The sequence below is a fragment of the Rattus norvegicus genome, chromosome 13, assembly GCF_021556685.1.
Source record: "Rattus norvegicus strain SHRSP/BbbUtx chromosome 13, alternate assembly SHRSP_T2T, whole genome shotgun sequence".
Classification (NCBI taxonomy): Eukaryota; Metazoa; Chordata; class Mammalia; order Rodentia; family Muridae; genus Rattus; species Rattus norvegicus.
Genome location: NC_141546.1, coordinates 60,838 through 70,330, shown reverse-complemented (window position 1 = coordinate 70,330; position 9,493 = coordinate 60,838). Strand labels below are relative to the sequence as shown.

Here is a 9,493-nt window from a genome sequence, read left to right as displayed (position 1 = left end):
CTAAAACTTATTTCCATTATAATTCCCTTTTCTCACATATAAATATAATAAGCTGCAAACTGCACCAGCAGATAATTTCAGCATGCTTTAGCATCTGCTAGTTATGTATTTAAGCCACTATTATTTTTTCTGATAATAATTTGTGTTCTGGGACCACTGACAGTATTACTGCAGAGTTCAGTCAAACTTCTATTATAACATTTTTACAAAATTTTAAATAATCTTAAATTATTATTTGTAAACACTAACCAATGGATAGACCATATTTCATAAGTTAGAAATCCAAATTAAATAACTATCTCTGAAAAACAAACATACAAACCAAAACCAAGAAATTAGCATAAGGGAATCTATAATGACTCTGTCATTGAAGTTAGGTGTAGGACCCTCAGATATTTGCTTTGGATGAATAGAAACAGAGGGTAGATAATTAAATATCAAAGAATATCTGCTATTACATTGATAATTGATGTACGACTTCTGCCACATCAGTCCCCTAATCAGATCAAATACCTAGAGAAATCTCCTAGGAACACTAAATGCTGATGATAATTACATCTCTTCCTCTCAACCTCCAAGATGCTTTTATGAAACAAAATGAAACTTAAGTTTTCTTCTTCTTCTTCTTCTTCTTCTTCTTCTTCTTCTTCTTCTTCTTCTTCTTCTTCTTCTTCTTCTTCTTCTTCTCCTCCTCCTCCTCCTCCTCCTCCTCCTCCTCCTCCTCCTCCTCCTCCTCCTCCTCCTCCTCTCTTCTTCTTCTTCTTCTTCTTCTTCTTCTTCTTCTTCTTCTTCTTCTTCTTCTTCTTCTTCTTCTTCTTCTTTTACTTTAAGATTTAAAGCTGGGTGAGGTGACACACATAATTATTTCCAGCACAGGGAATGCAGAAGGAGGGAGATCTCTGTGAGTCTGAGGCCAGCCTGGTCTCGATATTCAGTTCTAGGATAGCTAGAGCTAAGAAGAGAGAGAGACTGTGTAAAACAAGAAGGAATGAAGGAAGGAAGGAAGGGAGTGAGGGTGGGAGGGAGGGAGGAAGGGAGGAAGGAAAGATATTGTTTTCTTGTAATGTATTTTGCCAGGTTGTATGCCTTCCATCACAAATGTATAATGTCCATGGAGGCCAGAAGGAAACATTGGATCCTCTGCAAATGGAGTTCAGACAATTTGTTGTTAGATGGCTTCTGAAAACCAAATCCAGGTCCTCTACAAAGGCAGCAAGTACACTGAACCAAAGTTATTTCTCCGACCCTGAAATTTTAGTTTTCTCATAACATTAGGAAGTGGAGGTACTTGGTAATCTATTTGTATGGAGTGATAAATTTTTCATTTCAAAAACTATAATGTGTTTTGAAAATTAATATTAGGATTTTTTGTGATTTGAGTATGAAGAAATTATTTTTGTATTGTTTACATTGCAGTACATGAAAATAAATCAAAGTTAAGCATTGTACCACTGAACTATAATCCTGACCATCAACAGATGTAATTTTAAATTTCACCAGGCACCCTGATTAACTGTCAATTTACCAGGATATAGAATCTAGTATATAACCTTCTTGATATATCTTAGAAGAGTTTGTAGATTGAGAAAGTAAACTAGAAAGACTTGTGCTTAATGTAAGTAACTCAAGTCTGTGGACTATAGCCATTGACTGAATAAAATGAATCAGTTGGGGCACCTGGATTAACGTCTGCTTCCTGAATGTGGATGCAATCTTATCATGTCCTTGCTCTGCTTTCTCCAAGCCTTCCCAAGAAAAATTACTTTCCTTCCCAAAAGTTCTTTTACCAGATATTTTTTGACTAGAGTGTAACTAAAATATTATGCCCTTTAATAATGTACACTAAAATAATTCGAAAATTTTAAATAATCTTAATTGCATTGCCTTACTGTGAGAGAATGTAATTTAAATATTTTTGCTATTGTTCATGAAAGCTTTTCTACCTTTAATAATTTCTATCAAAGCTGAAGAACAGAATAAAATAGAAAGCTAAGAAATGAAAGCAACATCTCAAAGATATAGGGACATTGCATCACAATGAAAAATACCAAGATTATAAAATGTAAGAGGAAATAATGTAGATGGTAAAAGCACTGAACTATAATCCAAAGACCTAACAAACATGATTTTATTTTATTTTATTTTTTATTTTTTTGAAACCAGAACATTTATTTTCAGACCTATTGAAATCCTCAAGATGAACTGGATGCTATAACAGCTGCCCTCTTGGATTTAGGTGTTGTTCCTTCACGGAATCCATGTCTGAATCTTCGGTAGACAATCTTTAGGTGCCTCTTCTGACCAGTCCTCGTAGTGTTTTCCTCTTAGCCTTGGCACTCCAGTTATTCTTTCTCTTGCACTTGGTAGGGTAGCCACATTTGCCACAGGTCGACTTCTGAAGGTGGTAGGCCTTGGAGCCATAGTAGCAGCACAGTGTGTGCGTCTTATTGCAACGATTTCCAAAGAATGACGTTCCTTTCATCATCTTGCTTCTATCAACCAGTTCAAAGAGACCGGAAGAGCCAAATATGATTTCAAAGTTCACGAGGAATGATAATTAATATTGATTGTCAACATAACACATACTAGAATCACCTGCAATATAACCCTATTTACATGTCTGGGAGGAATTTCCAGATTGAGAATTTCAATATTGAAAAATTCCCAACTGACCTGAGAAGACATCCTAAATGCCTTCTGATATAGTTTGTACATTAGAAACGTTTAATGCTATATGGAATTGACCAATTTATTTTTGAGACAGGGGATTATGTATTACTTCATAACACTTATATCACTAGTTTCTACCAATATATTCTTCTCATAAATCTGAACATTGGAGGGGGCACAAGCTGAGATGGCACACCTATTTACCATACAGCATTAGCTGAGGCAACTCAGTAATCACATAGTGGGAAAGTATATGGACTTGAACTGGAGCATTAGGATAAAGCCTGTGACCCGCTTGAGTGTGTTCAAAGCATAACAAAGTGTATTCCAAAAACAGAACTTATTAGGAAGTAAAAGAGAAGTAGATGCTAACTTCTGATTTAGATTTAGAATCCATGTAACACGAATCCTGCCATATTCTATTTATTAAGTCCATCACAAAAGACTGTTCAGGATCAGAATATCAATACTTTCAAATAGGATTTCAAGGTCAGAATACATGAGGAGTAAATGAGAAAGAAGTTAGAGTAGCACCATATTTCCGAATATCATGCTGACCAACCATTAATTTTCATTTATTTTTCCATTCATGTTCTTTCTTGCTAACTTTTTTCCTCTTTCATCTTATTTTCTGGATATCTTCCTTACCTATTATGTATTCTTATTTTGATCTTCATTCTTGCTGTCTGTATTCCCCTTTCATTATTTATTGTGACGTCATGTATATCTTGTTTACCTGTTATCTATTCAAAGAAACATGATTCGAGAATCATTTTGTCTGGAGGTGTTACAGTTTATAATATGTTATTATTCCTTCAAATGACTCATAATTCATACATACTTGCTTTCCTTGATATAAACATAGTCATGAATTAATGTATGTGAAATAATACCCAAAAAATAATTACACATAAAATATACATAACACACATACACATAAAATAATCATTGATAGAAAATTCCATGCATTAAGTCTTGAATAACAGGTATAATTTTTCAAAATGTAAATAATAATCTCCTGAAGAAACCATTATATATATACATATATATACATGTATATATATACTTAAGACTGACACCTTATTTAGTCTTGGCATAAACTCCACATTACATCATAACATTATTTTTTCTCCACATCATTCATAGCTTCAATAACAGAGTTGTCCATATAGCTCATACATCTGTGTAAGTGTGCTAAATCTGGGTCTACATTGCACTTAGCATTAAAAGCATGATGTTGTCTGGTATACAGATTGTGGTGCATAAATCTAACAAGTTGAACCAAACTAAAGAAACATTTGTATTCTCATGGCATGCTAAACGTACACTTTAATTTTACAACTATTGGTCAAAAGAACTAGTTATCTGTTCATTTTAATCCGTATAATTTTATTCAGAGAGAAGCTGGATTTATAATTCTATAATTATCTACTAAGTAAAATTATAAGGCAATACTCCTTTATTTTTCCAGTAATTTTTTATTTATTTTCTTGCATTTTTTAAAATTAGGTATTTCTTATTTACATTTCAAATGTTATTCCCTCTCCCCATTTCCTGGACATAAGTCCCCTAACCCCTCTCCCTTCCCTTATGTAAGGGTGTTAATCTCTCCATCCACTTGCCCTTAAAGCCCGCCTAACAATCTCCTACAAAGGGGGTTCATCCTTGGCAGGCTCAAGGGCTTCCCCTTCCACTGGAGCCCCAACAAGAATATTTACTGCAACATATGTCGTTGGAGCACCGGGTCAGTCCACGTATAGTCTGTGGGTAGTGGTTTAGTCCCTGGGCACTATGTTTGGTTAGCATTGTTGTTCTTATGGGGTTGCAAGTCCCTTCAGCTTCAGGAAGGGTTGCAATCCTTCCTGTAATTCCCCCAATTGGGGTCTCGTTCTCAGTTCAGTGGTTTTATGCTAGCATTCGCTTCTGTATTTGACATGTTCTGGCAGTGTCTCTCAGGAGAGATCTATATCTGGTTACTGTAAGCATGCCCTTCTTGGCTTCATCCATCTTATCTAGTTTTGGTGGCTGTATATATATGGGTCACATATATATACATATTCAGGCAGGCTCTGAATGGTCATTCCTTCAGTTTCTGCTCTAAACTTTACCTCGCTATCCCCTCCAATGGATGTTTTTGTTTCCCTTTTTAAGAAGGAGTGAAGAATTTGCATTTTGGTCAACCTTCTTGAGTTTTATGTGGTCCGTGCATTGCATCTTGGGTAATTGGAGCATTTGAGCTAATATCCACTTATCAATGAGCGCATACCACGTGTGTTTTTATATGATTGGGTTACCACACTCAGAATGATATTTTCTAGTTCCATCCACTTGCCTAAGAATTTCATGAAGTTGATGTTTTTGATAGCTGAGTAGTTCTCCATTGTGTAGATGTACCACATTATCTCTATCCATTCCTCTGTTGAAGGGCATCTGGATTCTTTCCAGAATCAGGCTATTATAAATGAAGCTCCTATGAACATATTAGAGCATATGTCTTTGTTGTATGTTGGAGCATCTTTTGGGTATATGCCCCAAGACAGGTATAGCCGGGTCCTCAGGTAGTGCAATGTCCAATTTTCAGAGAAACCTCCAGACTGATTTCCAGAATGATTGTACCAGTTTGCAATCCCACCAACAATGGAGGAATGTTCCTCTTTCTCCACATCCTCTCCAGCATCTGCTGTTGCCTGAGCTTTTGGTCTTGGCCATTCTCACTGGTGTGAGGTTCAATCTCAGGGTTGTTTTGATTTGCATTTCCCTTATGACTAAGGATGGTTAACATTCTTTAGGTGCTTCTCAGCTATTCGATTTTCCTCAACTGGGAATTCTTTGTTTAGCTCTGTACCCCGCTTTTAATAGGATTATCTGGCTCTCTGGAGTCTAACTTCTTGAGTTCTTTGTATATTTTGGATATTAGCCCTTTATTGGATATAGAATTCATATATATCTTTTACCAATCTCTTGGTTACCATTTTGTTCTAATGACAGTGTCCTTTGCCTTACAGAAGCTTTGCAGTTTTATGAGATGCCATTTGTCGATTCTTGATCTTAGAGCATAAGCCATTGGTGTTTTGTTCAGGAAATTTTCTCCAGTGCCCATGTGTTCAAGATTCTTCCCCACTTTTTCTTCTATTTGTTTGAGTGTATCTGGTTTGATGTGGAGGTACTTGGTTCACTTGGACTTAAGCTTTATATAGGATGATAAGAATGGGCCAATTTGCATTCTTCTACATGATGAATTCCAGTTGAAACAACACCATTTTTTGAAAATGCTTTTTCCTTTGGATCGTTTTGACTGCTTTATCAAAAATCAAGTGACCATAGTTGTGTGGATTCATTTCTGGATCTTCAATTCTATTCCAATGATCTATCTGCCTATCTCTGCATCAATACCATACAGTTTTTAATCACTGTTGCCCTGTAATACTGCATGAGGTCAGGGATGGTGATTCCTCCAGAAGATCTTTAATTGTTGAGGATATTTTTAGCTATCCTTGGTTTTTTATTATTTCAAATGAATTTGCAAATTGTTCTTTCCTAATCTATGAAGCATTGAATTGGAATTTTGATGGGGATTGCCCTAAATCTGTAGGTTGCTTTTGGTCAAGTGACCATTTTCACAATATTAATCCTGTCAATCCATGAGGATGGTAGATCTTTCCTTCTTGTGAGATCTTCAATTTCTTTCTTCAGAGACTTGAAATTCTTTTCATACAGACCTTTCACTTGCTTGGTTAAAATCATACCGAAGTATTTTATATTATTTGGGACTATTATGAATGGTGTTGTTTCCCTAATTTCTTTTTCAGCCTGTTTATCCTTTGAGTAGAGGAAGGCTATTGATTTGTTTGAGTGAATTTTATACCCAGGCACTTTGCTGAAATTGTTAGTCAGCCTTACTAGTACTCCAGTTGAACTTTTGGGGTCACTTAAGTATACTGTCATATCATCTGCAAATAGTGATATTTTGACTTCTTCCTTTCCAATTTGTATCCTTTGGGTCTCCTTTTGTTGTCTGATTGCTCTGGCTAGTCCTTTCAGAACTATATTGAATAAGTAGAGAGAGAGTGTGCACCCTTGTCTAGTCCCTGATTTTAGTGGAATTACTTCAAATTTCTCTCCATTTAGTTGAATGTTAGCTACTGCTTTGCTGTATATTGCTTTTACTATGTCTTTGCATGAACCTTGAATTCCTGTTCTTTCCAAGTCTTTTATCATGAAGAGGGGTTGAATTTTGTCAAATGCTTTCCCAGCATCTAATGAAATGAGTATGTGTTTTTTATCTTTGAGTTTATTTATATAGTGGATTACATTCATCTATTTCCATATATTGGACCAGTCCTACATACCTGAGATGAAGCCTACTTGATAATGATGGATTATCATTTTGGTGTGTCCTTGGATTCCGTTTGCAAGAATTTTACTGAATACTTTTGCAAAAGGGCAATTGGTCTGAAGTTCTCTTTCTTTGTTGGGTCTTTGTGTGGTTTAGGTTTAAGAGTAATTGTGATTTCATAGAAGGAATGCAGTAGTGCTCCACCTGTTTCTATTTTGTGGAATACTTTGGACTGTATTGATATGAGGTCTTCTATGAACATCTGATAGAATTCTGCCCTAAACCTATCTGGTCCTGAACCTTTTTTGGTTGGGAGACTTTTAATGACTGCTTCTATTTCTTTAGGAGTTATGGTTTAGATATTGTTTAGATGGTTTATAACTTTGGTATCTGGTATTTGTTCTAGAAAATTGTCCATTTCCTCCAGATTTTCAAGAATTGTTGAATATAGGCTTCTGTAGTAGGATCTGATGGTTTTTGAATTTCCTCTGATTCTGTTGTTGTGTGTCCCTTTTTATTTCTGATTTTGCTAATTTTGTTAATGTGTCCTCTCGTTAGTCTGGCTAAGGGTTTATATATCATATTGATTTTCTCAAAGAATCAGCTTTTGGTTCTGTTGATTCTTTGTATAGTCCTTTTTGTTTCTACTTGTTTTATTTCAGCCCTGAGTTTGATTATTTCCTGCCTTCTACCCCTCTTGGTTATATTTGCTTCTTTTTGTTCTAGAGCTTTTAGGTGTGCTGTCAAGCTGCTGATATATGCTCTATCCCGTTTCTTTCCGCAGGCACCCAGAACTATGGGTTTTTCTCTTAACAAGCTTTCATTGTGTCCAATAAGTTAGGATATATTGTACATTCATTTTCATTAATTTCTAACAAGTCTTTAATTTCTTTATTTCTTCCTTGACCAAGTTATCATTGAGTAGAGCATTATTCAATTTCACTGTATACGTGTGTGTTCTATCTTTATTTTTATTGAAGACCAGCCTTAGTCTGTGATAGTCTGATAGGATGCATGAGATTATTTCTATCTTGCTGCTTCTGCTGAGGCCTGTTTTGTGACTGATTTTATGGTCAATTTTGGAGAAGCTACAATGAGATGGTGAGAAGAAGGTATATCCCTTTGTTTTAGGATGGAATGTTCTTTAAATATGCATTAAGTTTATTTGGTTCATAACTTTTGTTAGTTTCTCTATGCCTCTGTTTAATTTCTGTTTCCATGGTCTATTCATTGATGAGAGTGTGGTGACGAAAACTCCTACTATTATTGTGTAAGGTGCAATGTATGCTTTGAACTTTAGAAATGTTTCTTTTATGAATGTAGGCACCCTTGTCTTTGGAGCATAGTTATTTAGGATTGAGAGTGCATCTTGGTGGATTTTTCCTTTGATGAATATAAAGTGTCCTTCCTCATCTTTTTTGATGACTTTTGGTCAAAAGTCAATTTTATTCCATATTAGAATTGCTACTCCAGCTTGCTCCTTTTTATCTATTTGATTGGAAAGTGCTTTTCCAGCTCTTTACTTTGATGTAGTGTCTGTCTTTGTCTCTGAGGTGTGTTTCCTGTATGCACCAAAATGCTGGGTTCTCTTTCAGTATCCAGTCTGCTAATCTATGTCTTCTTATTGTGGAATTGAGTCCATTGATATTGAGAGATATTAAAATTTTTGATTGTTGCTTCCTTTTTATTTTCATATTTAGAGGTGGAATAATGTTTGTGTGCTTCTCTTCTTTTGGTTTTGTTGCAAGATTACTTTCTTGCTTTTTCTTAGGGTGTCTTTTCAACCCTTGTGTTGGGCTTTTCCACTAGTTTTTGTAGGGCTGGATTTGTAGAAGGATATTGTGTAAGTTTTGTTTTGTCATATAATATCTTTGCTTCTCCCTCAATGTTAATTGATAGTTTGCTGGATATAGCACTCTGGGCTGGCATTTGTGTTCTTTTAGCGTCTGTATGACATCTGTCCAGGTTCTTCTGGGTTTCATAGTCTCTGGTGAGAAGTCTGGTCTACTTCTTATAGGTCTACCTTAATATGTTACTTGACATTTTTCCCTTACTGCTTTTAATATTCTTTCTTTGTTTTGTGCATTTGGTGTTTTGACTATTATGTGAGGGCAGGAATTTCTTTGCTGGTCTAATCTATTTGGAGTTCTGTAGACTTCTTATATGTTTATGGGCATCTGTTTCTTTAGGTTAGGGAAGTTTTCTTCTATAATTTGTTCAAGATATTTACTGGCCCTTTAAGTTGGGAGTCTTCACTCTCTTCTATACTTATTTTCCTTAGGTTTCATCCTCTCATTGTGTCCTGGGTTTCCTGTATGTTTTGGGCTAGGAGTTTTTTCTGTTTTACATTATCTCTGACTGTTGTGTCAAAGTTTTCTATGGTATCTTCTGCTCCTGAGATTCCCTTCTATCTTTTGGATTCTATTGGTGATGCTCATATCTATGAATCCTGATCTCTTCCTAGGTTTCCTATCTCCAGTATTGTCT

The 9,493-nt window shown here is 35.5% G+C and overlaps 1 pseudogene; it reads right to left on the bottom strand.

Annotated features, from left to right (window-relative positions):
* Positions 1-2,192: 2,192 nt before the first annotated feature.
* On the bottom strand, positions 2,193-2,485 carry LOC108352630 (60S ribosomal protein L37 pseudogene; annotated as a pseudogene).
* Positions 2,486-9,493: the final 7,008 nt, after the last annotated feature.